We start from the raw sequence: 16,793 nt of genomic DNA, 5'->3' as shown, positions 1-16,793 counted from the left end.
GTTCATCTTCCAAAATTTGACATTTTTGAAAGGAAGCAGAGAACTGTTAGTAATTTCACTAGTATAAGGGATATAAATTGAAGCAGTCTTAAATTAACTTGGATATATGGTCTTATCCATATCCACATACTTATATTATCTGTATGTTTGCATGTTTGTAAATGATATCATCTATAGATCATCCTTACACTTCTTTCCTTTATTTGATTGACTGCTTATGCTCTTACTCCCTTTTGTTTTCAGTTCATTCTTCAACTTTTTCTTCTACTTACTCTATATTTCTGTTTCTCCGTTTTCTGATAACCTTATCCATTCTCAGTTCTGCTTGTCCTTGGTCACATGAGTGCATTTAGTTCTGTGTCAGACATGACTGAGTGACTGAACTGAACAGATTTAGATCTCTATTTCAGCTCACTATATTACTATCATCATAGCCTCAACATGGTCAAAACTGAAAGAAACATCATTTAATACACACATGCACACACAAACACATCTTCTTATCGTCTACCTCATATTTTTATTATCAGTTTTCCCTCACTCCTCAAACTAAAATTCATGAAACTAGACTCTGCTTTGCCTTAAAGTGCAGCACTTCCATTCAGTTTGCCTAGAGAGTGATAGTCTCTGACTGTGGATGGGACACCACTCCATTCCCTCTCCTTGTCACATGTAGAGGTAAAATTATTTTCTCTATGTCTTAATACTTCAAAGTTAAGTCATGCATAATTTTTCTTAATAATCTTCTGGGCTTCCCCAATGGTCCAGTGGCTAAGAATCTGCCTTGAAATGCAGATTCTTGAAATGCAGTGGACATTGGTTCAATCACTGGTCTAGGAAGATCCTACATGCTGTGGAGCAACTAAGCCCATGCACCTCTACTACTGAGCCTGTGCTCTGGAGCCCAGGAGTCACAGCTACAGAGCCCATGTGCCACAACTACTGAAAACCAAGTGCCCTAGAGCTTGTGCTCTGCAGCAAGAGATATCACCTCAATGAGAAGCCCTCACACTGCAACTAGGGAAAGCCTGCAGTAGCAATGAATACCCAGCACAGCTAATATAAATAAATAAAATACATAAAAAAATTATCCCTATCCTGGACATCTCAATAGCTAAAAATATAATCTTCAGTCTGGTGATCACAATTAGTATATCCCCATTCTCTGCATTTCTGATTCTCCATTCACTGACATTCAGTATCTTCTCTCTTTCTCTTATCTGTAGTCTACCTTTCCATTATCACTTTGTGAGGTAGTCTTATATTACTCAAAACATCTATCAATACCTCCTCTGGATTGTCATTGGTCTCTTAGTAATTTTCAAAATTATCCTTTAAATTATATTTCAGGCTATCAAATTATAGGCTGATCATATGTACTTTTTGTTACATGAGCTGGAGTAAAAATGTATTGAGACATGATGTTTTTGTATTAATTGCATTTTACAAAATTCAGAAAAGGCCTAATATACATCTTCCACAACATACAGGGCTATTCATAATTGTGATGAGTCATTTATACGTCACTTAATTTTCAAAAGAGTGGGAAAACTTATGCATACCTGAAGAATAAAATGAAATAATAGCCTTACTATTACAGACTTGAGATTTGTTGTTTTTATTCCATTTTTTTCCAAAGTTTGCATGTGGTATGAAAGAATCAAGTCTTCATCATATAAAGTCAGAATACATGGGATATGTTAATGTAACACCATATAAGAGTTGGACAATGACTGAGGGAATGAACTGAACTGAACTACAATGAAAAATGAACTTGGGGGTGCAGATATTCTACAAGATTCTGTTTTCATTTCCTTTAGATATATCCCAAAAGTGGAATGGCTGAATCATATGGTAGTTCTATTTGTAACTTTTAAGGAACTTTCATACATTTTTCCACTATCTCTAACCAATTTGCATTCTCACCAACAGTGCACAGTGTCCGACTCTTTGCGACCCCATGAGTCACAGCACACTAGGCTTCCCTGTCCACCACCAACTCCCAGAGTTCACCCAAACTCATGTCCATTGAGTCGGTGATGCCATCCAATCATCTCATCCTCTGTCGTCCCCTTCTCCTCCTGCCCTCAATCTTTCCCAGCATCAGGGTCATTTCAAATGAGTCAGCTATTCGCATCAGATGGCCAAAGTATTGGCGCTTCAGCTTCAACATCAGTCCTTCCAATGAACACCCAGGACAGATCTCCTTTAGGATGGACTGGTTGGATCTCCTTGCAGTCCAAGGGACTTTCAAGAGTCTTCTCCAACACCACAGTTCAAAAGCATCAATTCTTCAGTGCTCAGCTTTCTTTTTCTCCATGTCTTTGCCAATTACTGTTATGCTTGTCTTTTCAGGGAATCATTCTATCAAGTTCATATTGAATGTGTTTATGTTTTGCATTTATTAAATATTTGATGTTCAGTGATGTTGATCACCTTTTCAGGTACCTGTTGTCATTAATATAACATCTTTGAATAAAAAAGGGTATTCAGTTATTCTGCCCTTTAAAAATATTAGATTGGTCTTATGGCTATCAAACTATATGTTTTCTTTATTTATTTTGGATATTAACCCTTTATCAAATATATAATTTGCAAATATTTTCTCTCATTCTGTAGGTTGATTTTTCATTTTGTAGATTGTTTCTTTTTGGTTTCTTTTATTACTCCAAAAATATCTCCCATGCTTATTTAAATTGTCTTACCATCTTTGTAGAAAATCAGTTGAACATATATTTACAGGTTTATATCAGTTGCAATTCTATTTCATTGACCTATAAATCTACTCTCAGGCCAATGACAGAGTCTTCTTTTTTTCCTCAAATATTTTCAGATTAATTGAGACACTGTTCTGCACAAATTTAAGGTGTACAGCATAATGATTTGACTCTCATGTATCATTAAATGGTTACAACAATACTTTCAGTAAATATCTATCATGCCATATAGATGCAAAATTAAATAAATAAAAGAATCTTGTTATTTGTGATGAGAACTTAAGATTTACTCTCAACAACTTTCATATATAACATAGAGCAGTGGTAATTAATTATATTTATCACACTGTACATTACAGCTCTGGTATTTATTTATCTTATTACTGAGCATTGTAACTTTTGACTATCTTCATTCAATTTACCCTCTCTCCATTTCCTGCTTTTGGCATCTTTTTCTATGAGTCTACTTGCTTGTTTTTGAAGATCTATGTTACTTCATGGTGCACACATAGTGATACAGTATTACTACACATTTCAAAATGACCACCACAGTAATTCTAATTATCATTTGTCACCATATAAAGATATAATTTCATTATTGACTATATTACTCACAGCTCATACATGTAACTCACTTATTTTGTAACTGAAGGTTTGTACCTCTTAATCTACTTCATCTGTTTACAGATGTATCCCACCTCCTCCTCTCTGACAATCAGCTATTTATTTTTTATATCTATGACTTTGTTTCTGTTACACTTGTTCATTTATGTTCTTTAGAGTCCACATATAAGTGAAATTGTATATTTTCCTTTTTTTGGTCTGATTTATTTCACCTGGAGTAACACCTTCTAGGTCCAACCATATTTTCACAGATGACAAAGTTTTTTTCTTTTTTGCAGTTGAATAACACTCCACCATATAGATCTTCTTTATCCAGATGTTTATCAATAGGTACTTAAGTTGCTTCTATAGCTTGTCTATAGTAAAAAATGCTGCAAATGGGGGTTTATATATATTTTCAAATTGTACGTGTGTGTGCTCAATCGTGTCCAGTTCTTTGCAACTCCATGGACTGTAGCCCTGCAGGGTCCTCTGTCCATGGTATTTTCCAGGCAAGAATACTGGCGTGGGCTGCCATGCCCTCCTCCAGGGGATCTTCTTGACCCAGGGATCAAATTCTCATCTCTTGCATCTCCTGCATTGGTAGGCATATTCACTAGCACCTCCTGGGAAGCCAGGAGGATGGGGAAGATACCCTTGGATAGGAAATTGCAACCCACTCCAATATTGTTGCCTGGAAAATCCCATGGATAGAGGAGCCTGGTGAACTATGGTCACAAAATTTAGCATGACTGAGACACAACATATGGTAGTTCTTTTTTTAATTTTGTGAGATGCCTCTATACCCTTTTAAACAGTGACTGTACAATTTACATTCCCTTCAATGGTTCACAGGGTTTCCTTTTTTCCACATGCTTATCATTATTTGTTATTTGTTGTCTTTTTGATAATAGACAATCTAACAGGTGTTAGGTGATATCTCATCATTTTTTGGTTTACATTTACCTGATGATTAAAGATGTAAGCATCTTTTTATTTGTGTATTGGCCACCAATATGTATTCATAAAAATATCTATGAGGTTCCTTTGTTCAATTTTAATTGAATTGTTTGTTTTTTTTCTTTTGGTTTGATGTTGAATTGTATGAGATTTTTGTATATTTTGAATATTGAGTCCTTGTCAGATACATTGTTAACATCTCCAGTTCAATAAGTGTCCTTTTCTGCTTCTTGATGGTTTTCCTTTTTACCATGCAAAAGGTTTTTAGTTTGATGTGAAGTGAAAATCACTCAGTTGTGTCTAACTCTTCATGACCCCATGGACTATACAGTCCATGCAATTCTCCAGGTCAGAATACTGGAGTGGGTAATCTTTCCCTTCTCCAGGTTTAGTTTGATGAAAGCATATGAAAAATTTTTTTTGAACTTTGTTACCTGGCCTCAGGAGATACATCTTAAAAAAAAATTACTAAGTCCAATGTTTCCTTCTAGAAATTTTATGATTTCAGGCCTTCCATTTATGTATTATTAAATTTTGAGTTTATTTTTGTATGCAGCACGAGAGCCCAGTTTAATTCTTTTGCATGTTGCTGTCTAGTTTTCTCAATACTGTTTTGTTGGCATTAATTTTCTTTTAAATTTTATTTTATTTTTAATTGGAAGACAGTTACTTTTCAATATTGTGATGGTTTCTATCATACACCAACATGAGTCAACAACAGGCACACATATGTTCCCTTTGTCTTAAACTTTCCTCCCACATCCCTCCCCATTCCATACCTTTAGGTTGTCCCAGAGCATGGGCTTTGGGTTCCCTATATCATACACTAAATTCCTAATGTCGTATCTATTTTACATATGGTAATGTATATGTTTCAATACTACTCTCTCAAGTCATCCCACCCTCTTTGTCCCCCACTGTTACCAAAACTCTGTTCTTCACATCTGTGTCTCCTTTGCTGCCCTACAGGGAAGATCATCAGTATCATCTTTTTAGATTTCATATATGTACATTAATATATAATATTTGCGGGACTTCCCTGGTCGTTCAGATGGTAAAGAATTTGCCTGCAATGCAAGATACCTGAGTTTGATCCCTGGATCAGGAAGATCTTCTGGAGAAGGGAATGGCAACCCACTCAGTATTCTTGCCAGGAGAATTCCATGGACAGAAGAGCCTAGCAGGTTCATGGGTCCACAAAGAGTTGGACACAACTAAACAACTAACAAACATATAATACTTGTTTTTCTCTTTCTTATTTACTTCACTCTGTATAATAGGCTCTAGATTCATACACCTCACTAGAATTGACTTAAAGCTCTTCCTTTTTACAGCTGAGTATTATTCCATTGTTGCACATGTACCACAACTTCTTTATCCATTCATCTGCTGATGAACATCTAGGTTGTTTCTATGTCCTAGCTATTTTAAATAGTGCTTCAGTGAACACTGGGGTACATATATCTTTTTCAATTATGATTTCTTGAGGGTATATGCCTAGTAGTGGATTACTTGGTCATATGGTAATTTCATTATTAGTTTTTCAAAAAGAATCTCCATACTGTTCTCCATAGTGGCTGTTGCAATTTGCATTCCTACCAACAGTGCAATATGGTTCCCTTTGCTCCACACCCTCTCTAGCATTTATTGTTTGTAGACATTTAAATGATGGCCATTCTGACCAGTGTGAAGTGTTACCTAATTGTGGTTTTATTTTGCATTTCTCTAATAAAGCTCAAACTATGCACAATTGCACTCATCTCACATGCTAGTAAAGTAATGCTCAAAATTTTCTAAGCCAGGCTTCAGCAATATGGGAACCGTGAACTTCCAGATGTTCAAGCTGGTTTTAGAAAAGGCAGAGGAACCAGAGATCAAATTGCCAACATCCGCTGGATCATCAAAAAAGCAAGAGAGTTCCAGAAAAACATCTATTTCTGCTTTGTTGACTATGCCAAAGCCTTTGACTGTGTGGATCACAATAAACTGTGGAAAATTCTGAAAGTGATGGGAATACAAGACCACCAGACCTGCCTCTTGAGAAACCTATATGCAGGTCAAGAAGCAACAGTTAGAACTAGACATGGAACAACAGACTGGTTCCAAATAGGAAAAGGAGTACGTTAAGGCTCTATATTTTCACCCTGCTTATTTAACTTCTATGCAGAGTACATCGTGAGAAACGCTGGGCTGGAAGAAACACAAGCTGGAATCAAGATTGCCGGGAGAAATATCAATAACCTCAGATATGCAGATGACACCACCCTTATGGCAGAAAGTGAAGAGGAACTCAAAAGCCTCTTGATGAAAGTGAAAGAGGAGAGTGAAAAAGTTAACTTAAAGCTCAACATTCAGAACTAAGATCATGGCATCTGGTCACATCATTTCATGGGAAATAAATGTGGAAACAGTGGAAGCAGTGTCAGACTTTATTTTTGGGGGCTCCAAAATCACTGCAGATGGTGATTGCAGCCATGAAATTAAAAGATGCTTACTCCTTGGAAGAAAAGTTATGACCAACCTAGATAGCATATTGAAAAGCAGAGACATTACTTTGCCAACAAAGGTCCGTCTAGTCAAGGCTATGGTTTTTCCAGTGGTCATGTACGGATGTGAGTTGGACTGTGAAGAAGGCTGAGTGCCAAAGAATTGATGCTTTTGAACTGTGGTGTTGGAGAAGACTCTTGAGAGTCCCTTGGACTGCAAGGAGATCCAAGCAGGCCATCCTAAAGGAGATCAGTCCTGGGTGTTCATTGGAAGGACTGTGCTAAAGCTGAAACTCCAATACTTTGGCCACCTCATGCAAAGAGTTGACCCATTGGAAAAGACTCTGATGCTGGGAGGGATTGGGGGCAGGAGGATAAGGGGACAACCGAGGATGAGATGGCTGGATGGCATCACCGACTCGATGGACATGAGTTTGGGTGAACTCTGGGAGTTGGTGATGGACAGCGAGGCCTGGTGTGCTGCAATTTATAGGGTTGCAAAGAGTTGGACATGACTGAGTGACTGAACTGAACTGAATAATGAATGATGTTGAGCATCTTTTCATGTGTTTATTAGCCATCTGTATGTCTTTTTTGGAGAAATGTTTGTTTAGGTCTTCTGACCACTTTCTGATTGGTTGTTTGTTTTTCCAGTATTAAGATGCATGTGCTGCATGTATATTTTGGAGATTAATCCTTTGTCAGTTATTTCATTTGCTATTCTTTTCTCCTATTCTGAGGATTTTCTTTTCACCTTGTTTGTAGCTTTCTTCTTTGTGCAAAAGCTTTTAAATTTAATTAGGTCCCATCAGTCTATTTTTAAAAAATATCCATTACTCTATGAGGTGGGCCATAGAGGATCTATCTGTGATTTATATCAAAGAGTGTTCTGCCTATGTTTTCATCTAATTGTTTAAAAGTTTCTAGTATTACATTTAGGTCATTAATCCATTTTGAATTTATTTTTGTGTATGATGTTAGGAAGCGTTCTAATTTCATTTTTTACATGGTTTTTCAAGTGGTGATGTATGGATGTGAAAGTTGGAATGTGAAGAAAGCTGAGTGCCAAAGAATTGATGCTTTTGAACTGTGGTGTTGGAGAAGACTAATGAGAGTCCCTTGGACTGCAAGGAGCTCCAACCAGTTCATTCTAAAGGAGATCAATTCTGGGTGTTCTTTTTTTTTTTAATTTTTTTTTTACTTTACAATATTGTATTGGTTTTGCCATACATCAATATGCATCTGCCACGGGTGTACATGTATTCCCCACCTGAACCCCCCTCCCATCTTCCTCTCCATACCATCCCTCTGGGTCATCCCAGTGCACCAGCCCCAAGCTTCCTGTATCCTGCATCAAACCTGGACTGGTGATTTGTTTCTTATATGATATTATACATGTTTTAACGCCATTCTCCCAAATTATCGAGTCCAAAAGACTGTTCTATACATCTGTGTCTCTTTTGTTGTCTCGCATACAGGGTTGTCATTACCATCCTTCTAAATTCCATATATATGCGTTAGTATACTGCATTGGTGTTTTTCTTTCTGGCTTACTTCACTCTCTATAATAGGCTCCAGTTTCATCCACCTCATTAGAACTGATTCAAATGTATTCTTTTTAATGGCTGAGTAATACTCCATTGTGTATATGTACCATAGCTTTCTTATCCATTCATCTGCTGATGGACATCTAGGTTGCTTCCATGTCCTGGCTATTATAAACAGTGCTGTGATGAACATTGGGGTACACGTGTCTCTTTCAATTCTGGTTTCCTCAGTGTGTATGCCCAGCAGTGAGATTGCTGCATCGTATGGCAGTTCTATTTCCAGGTTTTTAAGGAATCTCCACACTGTTCTCCATAGTGGCTGTACTAGTTTGCATTCCCACCAACAGTGTCAGAGGGTTCCCTTTTCTCCGCACTCTCTTCAGCATTTATTGCTTGTAGACTTTTGGATCACAGCCATTCTGACTGGCGTTAAATGGTACCTCACTGTGGTTTTGAGTTGCATTTCTCTGATAATGAGTGATGTTGACCATTTTTTCATGTGTTTGGTAGTCATCTGTATGTCTTCTTTGGAGAAGTGTCTAGTTCTTTGGCCCATTTTTTGATTGGGTCGTTTATTTTTCTGGAATTGAGCTACAGGAGTTGCTTGTATATTTTTGAGATTAGTTTTTTGTCAGTTGCTTCATTTGCTATGATTTTCTCCCATTCTGAAGGCTGTCTTATCACCTTGCTTATAGTTTCTTTTGTTGTGCAGAAGCTTTTAATTTTAATTAGATCCCATTTATTTATTTTTGCTTTTATTTCTAATATTCTGGGCGGTGGGTCATAGAGGATCCTGCTGTGATGTATGTAGGAGAGTGTTTTGCGTATGTTCTCCTCTAAGATTTTTATAGTTTCTGGTCTTATGTTTAGATCTTTAATCCGTTTTGAGTTTATTTTTGTGTATGGTGTTAGAAAGTGTTCTAGTTTCATTCTTTTACAAGCGGTTGACCAGTTTTCCTAGCACCACTTGTTAAAGAGTTTGTCTTTAATCCACTATATATTCTTGCCTCCTTTGTCAAAGATAAGGTGTCCATGGTGCGTGGGTTTATCTCTGGGCTTTCTATTTTGTTCCATTGATCTATATTTCTGTCTTTGTGCCAGTACCATACTATCTTGATGACTGTGGCTTTGTAGTAGAGCTTGAAGTCAGGCATGTTGATTCCTCCAGTTCCATTCTTCTTTCTCAAGATTGCTTTGGCTATTCGAGTTTATTTTTGTATTTCCATACAAATTGTGAAATTATTTGTTCTAGCTCTGTGAAAAATACCGTTGGTAGCTTGATAGGGATTGCATTGAATCTATAGATTGCTTTGGGTAGTATACTCATTTTCACTATATTGATTCTTCCAGTCCTTGAACATGGTATATTTCTCCATCTATTAGTGTCCTTTTTGATTTCTTTCATCAGTGTTTTATAGTTTTCTATATATAGGTCTTTAGTTTCTTTAGGTAGATATATTGCTAAGTATTTTATTCTTTCCGTTGCAATGGTGAATGGAATTGTTTCCTTAATTTCTCTTTCTATTTTCTCATTATTAGTGTATAGGAATGCAAGGGACTTCTGTGTGTTGATTTTATATCCTTCGACTTTACTATATTCATGGATTAGCTCTAGTAATTTTCTGGTGGAGTCTTTAGGGTTTTCTATGTAGAGGATCATGTCATCTGCAAATAGTGAGAGTTTTACTTCTTCTTTTCCAATCTGGATTCCCTTTATTTCTTTTTATTCTCTGATTGCTGTGGCTAAAACTTCCAAAACTATGTTGAATAGTAGTGGTGATAGTGGGCACCCTTGTCTTGTTCCTGACTTTAGGGGAAATGCTTGCTTCCAATTTTTCACCATTGAGGATAATGTTTGCTGTGGGTTTGTCATATATAGCTTTTATTATGTTGAGGTATGTTCCTTCTATTCCTGATTTCTGGAGAGTTTTTTTTTTTTATCATAAATGGATGTTGAATTTTATCAAAGGCTTTCTCTGCATCTATTGAGATTATCATATGGCTTTTATTTTTCAATTTGTTAATGTGGTGTATTATATTGATTGATTTGCGGATATTGAAGAATCCTTGCATTCCTGGGATAAAGCCCACTTGGTCATGGTGTATGATCTTTTAAATGTGTTGTTGGATTCTGATTGCTAGAATTTTATTAAAGATTTTTGCATCTATGTTCATCAGTGATATTGGCCTGTAGTTTTCTTTTTTTTGTGGCATCTTTGTCAGGTTTTGGTATTAAGGTGATGGTGGCCTCGTAGAATGAGTTTGGAAGTTTACCTTCCTCTGCAATTTTCTGGAAGAGTTTGAGCAGGATAGGTGTTAGCTCTTCTCTAAATTTTTGGTAGAATTCAGCTGTGAAGCCGTTTGGACCTGGGCTTTTATTTGCTGGAAGATTTCTGATTACAGTTTCAATTTCCATGCTTGTGATGGGTCTGTTAAGATTTTCTATTTCTTCCTGGTTCAGTTTTGGAAAGTTATACGTTTCTAAGAATTTGTCCATTTCTTCCACGTTGTCCATTTTATTGGCATATAATTGCTGATAGTAGTCTCTTATGATCCTTTGTATTTGTGTGTTGTCTGTTGTGATCTCTCCATTTTTATTTTTAATTTTATTGATTTGATTTTTCTCCCTTTGTTTCTTGATGAGTCTGGCTAATGGTTTGTCAATTTTATTTATCCTTTCAAAGAACAAGCTTTTGGATTTGTTGATTTTTGCTATGGTCTCCTTTGTCTCTTTTGCATTTACTTCTGCCCTAATTTTTAAGATTTCTTTCCTTCTACTAACCCTGGGGTTATCATTTCTTCCTTTTCTAGTTGCTTTAGGTGTAGGGTTAGGTTATTTATTTGACTTTTTTCTTGTTTCTTGAGGTATGCCTGTATTGCTATGAACTTTGCCCTTAGCACTGCTTTTACAGTGTCCCATAGGTTTCGGGTTGTTGTGTTTTCATTTTCATTCGTTTCTATGCATATTTTGATTTCTTTTTTGATTTCTTCTGTAATTTGTTGGTTATTCAGCAGCGTGTTGTTCAGCCTCCATATGTTGGAATTTTTAATATTTTCTCTCCTGTAATTGAGATTTAATCTTACTGCATTGTGGTCAGAAAAGATGCTTGGAATGATTTCAATTTTTTTTGAATTTGCCAAGGCTAGATTTATGGCCCAGGATGTGATCTATCCTGAAGAAGATTCCATGTGTGCTTGAGAAAAAGGTGAAATTCATTGTTTTGGGGTGAAGTGCCCTATAGGTATCAATTAGGTCTAACTGGTCTATTGTATCATTTAAAGTTTGTGTTTCTTTGTTAATTTTCTGTTTGGTCGATCTATCCATAGGTGTGAGCGAGGTATTAAAGTCTCCCACTATTATTGTGTTATTGTTAATTTCCCCTTCATTCTTGTTAGCATTTGTCTTACATATTGCAGTGCTTCTATGTTGGGTGCATATATATTTATAATTGTTATCTCTTCTTTTTGGATTGATCCTTTGATCATTATGTAGTGTCCTTCTTTGTCTCTTTATAAGCCTTTGTTTTAAGTTCTATTTTATCTGATATGAGTATTGCTACTCCTGCTTTATTTTGATCTCTATCTGCATGGAATATCTTTTTCCAGCCCTTCACTTTCAGTCTGTATGTGTCCCCTGCTTTGAGGTGGGTCTCTTGTAGACAACATATATAGAGGTCTTGTTTTTGTATCCATTCAGCCAGTCTTTGTCTTTTGGTTGGGGCATTCAACCCATTTACATTTAAGGTAATTATTGATAAGTATGATCCTGTTGCCATTTACTTTATTGTTTGGGGTTCGAGTTTATACATCATTTTTGTGTTTCCTGTCTAGAGAATATCCTTTAGCATTTGTTGGAGAGCTGGTTTGGTGGTGCTGAATTCTCTCAGCTTTTGCTTGTCTGTAAAGCTTTTGATTTCTCTTTCATATTTGAATGAGATCCTTGCTGGGTACAGTAATCTGGGCTGTAGGTTATTTTCTTTCATCACTTTAAGTATGTCTTGCCATTCCCTCCTGGCCTGAAGAGTTTCTATTGAAAGTTCAGCTGTTATCCTTATGGGAATCCCCTTGTGTGTTATTTGTTGTTTTCCCTTGCTGCTTTTAATATTTGTTCTTTGTGTTTGATCTTTGTTAATTTGATTATTATGTGTCTTGGGGTGTTTCGCCTTGGGTTTATCCTGTTTGGGACTCTCTGGGCTTATTGGACTTGGGTGATTATTTCCTTCCCCATTTTAGGGAAGTTTTCAACTATTATCTCCTCAAGTATTTCCTCATGGTCTTTCTTTTTGTCTTCTTCTGGGACTCCTATGATTCGAATGTTGCATTTAATATTGTCCTGGAGGTCTCTGAGATTGTCCTCATTTCTTTTAATTCGTTTTTCTTTTTTCCTCTCTGATTCATTTATTTCTACCATTCTATCTTCTATTTCACTAAACGTATCTTCTGCCTCCGTTAGTCTACTATTTGTTACCTCCAGAGTGTTTTTGATCTCATTTATTGCGTTATTCATTATATATTGACTCTTTTTTATTTATTCTAGGTCCTTGTTAAACCTTTCTTGCATTTTCTCAATCCTTGCCTCCAGGCTATTTATCTGTGATTCCATTTTTATTTCAAGATTTTGGATCATTTTCACTATTATTATTCGGAGTTCTTTATCAGATAGATTCCCTATCTCTTCCTCTTTTGTTTGGTTTGGTGGGCATTTATCCTGTTCCTTTACCTGTTGGGTATTCCTCTGTCTCTTCATCTTGTTTATATTGCTAAGTTTGGGGTGGCCTTTCTGTATTCTGGCAGTTTGTGGAGTTCTCTTTATTATGGAGTTTCCTCGCTGTGGGTGGGGTTATATTGGTGGCTTGTCAAGGTTTCTTGGTTAGGGAAGCTTGTGTCAGTGTTCTGGTGGGTAGAGCTGTATTTCTTCTCTCTGGAGTGCAATGAAGTGTCTTGTAATGAGTTATGAGATGTCAATGGATTTTACTCAGCATTTAAATGTTCTTTTGATGAATTTGTGGGGGAGAAAATGATCTCCCCGTGCTATTCCTCCACCATCTTAGGACTGCCTCCCGCTAGATGTTCTTTGGAAGCTGAAACTCCAATACTTTGGCCACATCATGCAAAGTGTTGACTCACTGGAAAAGACCCAAATGCTGGGAGGGATTGGGGGCAGGAGAAGAGGGGACGACAGAAGATGAGATGGCTGGATGGCATCACTGCCTCGATGGACATGAGTTTGAGTGAACTCCGGTAGTTTGTGTTGGATGAGGAGGCCTGGCAAGCTGCAATTCATGGGGTCACAAAGAGTTGAACATGACTGAGTGACTGATCTGAACTGAACTGAAATTGAAAAAAAATTCATTTTTTCCTCAACATTACTTATTGAAGATATTGCCTTTTCTCCATTGCATATTCTTTCCTCCTTTGTCAAAGATAAGGTGCTCATAGGTGTGTGGGTTTATCTCTGGGCTTTCTATCTTGTTTCCTCGGTTTTTATTGCTGTGTGTGCCTGTACCATACTGTCTTGATGACTGTAGCTTTGTAGTATAGTCTGAAGTCAAGAAGTTTGATTCCTCCAGCTCCATTCTTTTTTAAGAGTGCTTTGGCTATTCAGGGTCTTTTGTGTTTCCATATGAATTGTGAAATTTTTTGTTCTAGTTCTGTGAAAAATACTATTTATAGTTTGATAAGGTTTCATTGAGTCTGTAGGTTGCTTTGAGTAGTATAGTCATTTTCACAGTATTGATTCTTCCAACCCAAGAATATGGTTTATCTCTCCATCTGTTTGTGTCATCTCTGATTTCTTTCATCAGTGCCTTATAGTTTTCTGCATATAGATCTTTGTCTCTTTAGGCAGGTTTAGCCCTGGATATTATATTCTTGCAATGGTGAATGGGATTGCTTCCTTAATTTCTCTTTCTGTTGTTTCATTGTTAGTGTATAAGAGTGAAAGAGATTTCTGTGTATTAATTATATAAACTGAGATTTTCCTATATTTATTGATTAGTAATTTTCTGGCGGCATCTTTAAGGTTTTCTGTGTATAGTATCATGGTGTCCATAGTAAGAATTTTGCTTATTCTTTTCCAATCTGGATTCTTTTTATTTCTTTTTCTTCTCTGATTGCTGTGATTAGGATTCCAAAATTATAGTGAATAATATTGGAGAAAATGGGCACCCTTGTCCTGCTCTTGATCTTAGAGGAAACTCTTTCAGTCTTTCACCACTGAAGTTAATGTTTTCTGTGGGTTTGTTGTATATGGCCTTTATTATGTTGAGGTACATTTCTTCTATGCAAACTTTCTGGAAAGTTTTTTTTTTTAATCATAAATTAGTGTTGAATTTTGTCAAAAGCTTTCTCTGTAACTACTGACGTTTTCATATATTTTTTGTCATTCAGCTTTTTAGTATGGTATATCAACATTGTGTATATTGAAGGATTCTTGCATTCCTGAAATAAAGCCCACTTGATCATGCTGTATAATCCTTTTAATGTGCTGTTGGATTCTGTTTGCTAGAACTTTATTGAGGATTTTTGCATCTATGTTCATCAGCGATATTGGCCTGTAATTTTCTTTGTCTGGTTCTGGTATCAAGGTGATAGTAGCCTCGTAGAATGAGTTTGGGAGTTTTCTTTTCTGTGCAATTTTCTGGAGGAGTTTGAGCAGGATAGGTGTTAGCTCTTCTCTAAACTTTCAGTAGAATTTGCCTATGAAGCCATCTGGCCCAGGGCTTTTGTTTATTGGAAGATTTTTGACAATAATTTTGATTTCTGTGCTTGTGATTGGCCTGTTTATATATTCTATTTCTTCCTGGTTCATTTTTGGAAGGTTAAACATTTCTAAGACTTTGTCTATTTGCTATAGATTGTCCATTGCATTGGTGTATAGTTGTCTTTATTAGTCACACAACTTTTTGTATATCAGGGGTTTTGTTTGTAATTTCTCCTTTTTTCTAATTTAATTGATTTTCCTTTCTCTTTTTTGCCTGATGAGTCTGGCTAAAGTTTTATCAATTTTGTTTATCTTTTCAAAGAAGTAGTTCTTACTTTCTTTTTTTTTTTAAATCCAAAAGATTGTTTTATTCTTTAATGAAAAAAAGCCATTAATATTCGAATGAAAATGATCACATTAAAAACTTATGTAAGAAACGGCATCCAAGGACATTCAAGTAGCAGTGAGAGGGAGAGAAAAATGCTTCAATAGTCCATCAATTTTCTTCAAAATATTACTTGAGAGAATACAATTCAGTTCAGTGACTATGACAGTTCATATAATTTTTCAATTCTCTTGAGACACAAAAGTTCGCCGTTACAGTGTTTTTTTTTGTATTTATTTTTAATTAATTGATGATTGGTTTACAATATTGGTTTGACTTCTGTCATACATCAATATGAATTAACCTGCAATGTACCTATGTCCCCTCCCTCTTGAATCTCCTTCCCACCTGCCACCCTTTCCCACCCCTCTAGGTTATTACAGAGCCCCAGTTTGATTTCCTTGAGTCATACAGCAAATTCCCATTGGCTGTCTATTTACATATGTTTGTGTATATGCATCTATGTCTTCATTCATTTCACCCTCTCCCTGTTTTCCCCCATCCTTATCCATGTCTGTTCTCTATGTCTGCATCTCCATTGCTTCTCTGTGAATAGATTCATCAGTACCATCCTTCTGGATTTCATATAAGATAAAATAAGTCAGTTGCTCAGTTGTGTCCGACTCTTTGTGACCCCCATGAACTGTAGCCCACCAGGCTCCTCCATCCATGGAATTTTCCAGGCAAGAATACTGGAGTGGGTTGCCATTTCCTTCTCTAGGGGATCTTCATGACCCGGGGATTGAACCCAGACCTCCAGCATTGCAGGCAGACTCTTTACCATATGAACCACCAGGGATGCATTAATATACAATATTTGTTTTTTTCTTTGTGACTTACTTCACTCTGTATAATAGGCTCTAGGTTCATCCACCTCATTAGAACTGACTCAAATGTGTTCCTTTTTGTGGCTAAGTAGTATTCCATTGTATAAATGTACCATGACTTCTTTATCCATTCATCTGTCTATGGACATCTAGGTTGCTTCCATGTCCTGGCTATTGTAAATAGTGCTGCAATGTGTTGCAGTGTTTTCAAATGACCAGTCAAGTGTTACTTCTCAGGTAAAAAGGCCACTGGTAGATTCCTTGGATTGGAAAGGATGTTCCTTCACTGCAGGAAAGTCAACTCCCAAGAAAAGAACACTAGTCTGTGCAGAGCTTCTCACAACTCATTTTTCTCCAGGTTGTTCAGATCCACATCACTCAGATCAATATTTTCTTCCATAGGAAGCTCACCGTACTTGCCATCCCAGGACTTCCTGGTGCTGATGGCAGGGAAAACCCCAATTATTTTCTATTGTACTTTCATCTCTATTTCATTTATTTCTCTCTGATCTTTATGAGTTCTTCTGAAACTTCTACTAAATTTTTTTTCTAGTTTCTTTAGGTG

The sequence above is a fragment of the Bison bison genome, unplaced genomic scaffold (assembly GCF_000754665.1).
Source record: "Bison bison bison isolate TAMUID 2011002044 unplaced genomic scaffold, Bison_UMD1.0 scf7180017864238, whole genome shotgun sequence".
In the NCBI taxonomy this organism is placed as follows: domain Eukaryota; kingdom Metazoa; phylum Chordata; class Mammalia; order Artiodactyla; family Bovidae; genus Bison; species Bison bison.
The sequence above is the reverse complement of the archived record's forward strand: the minus strand, read 5'-3'. Positions refer to the sequence as shown.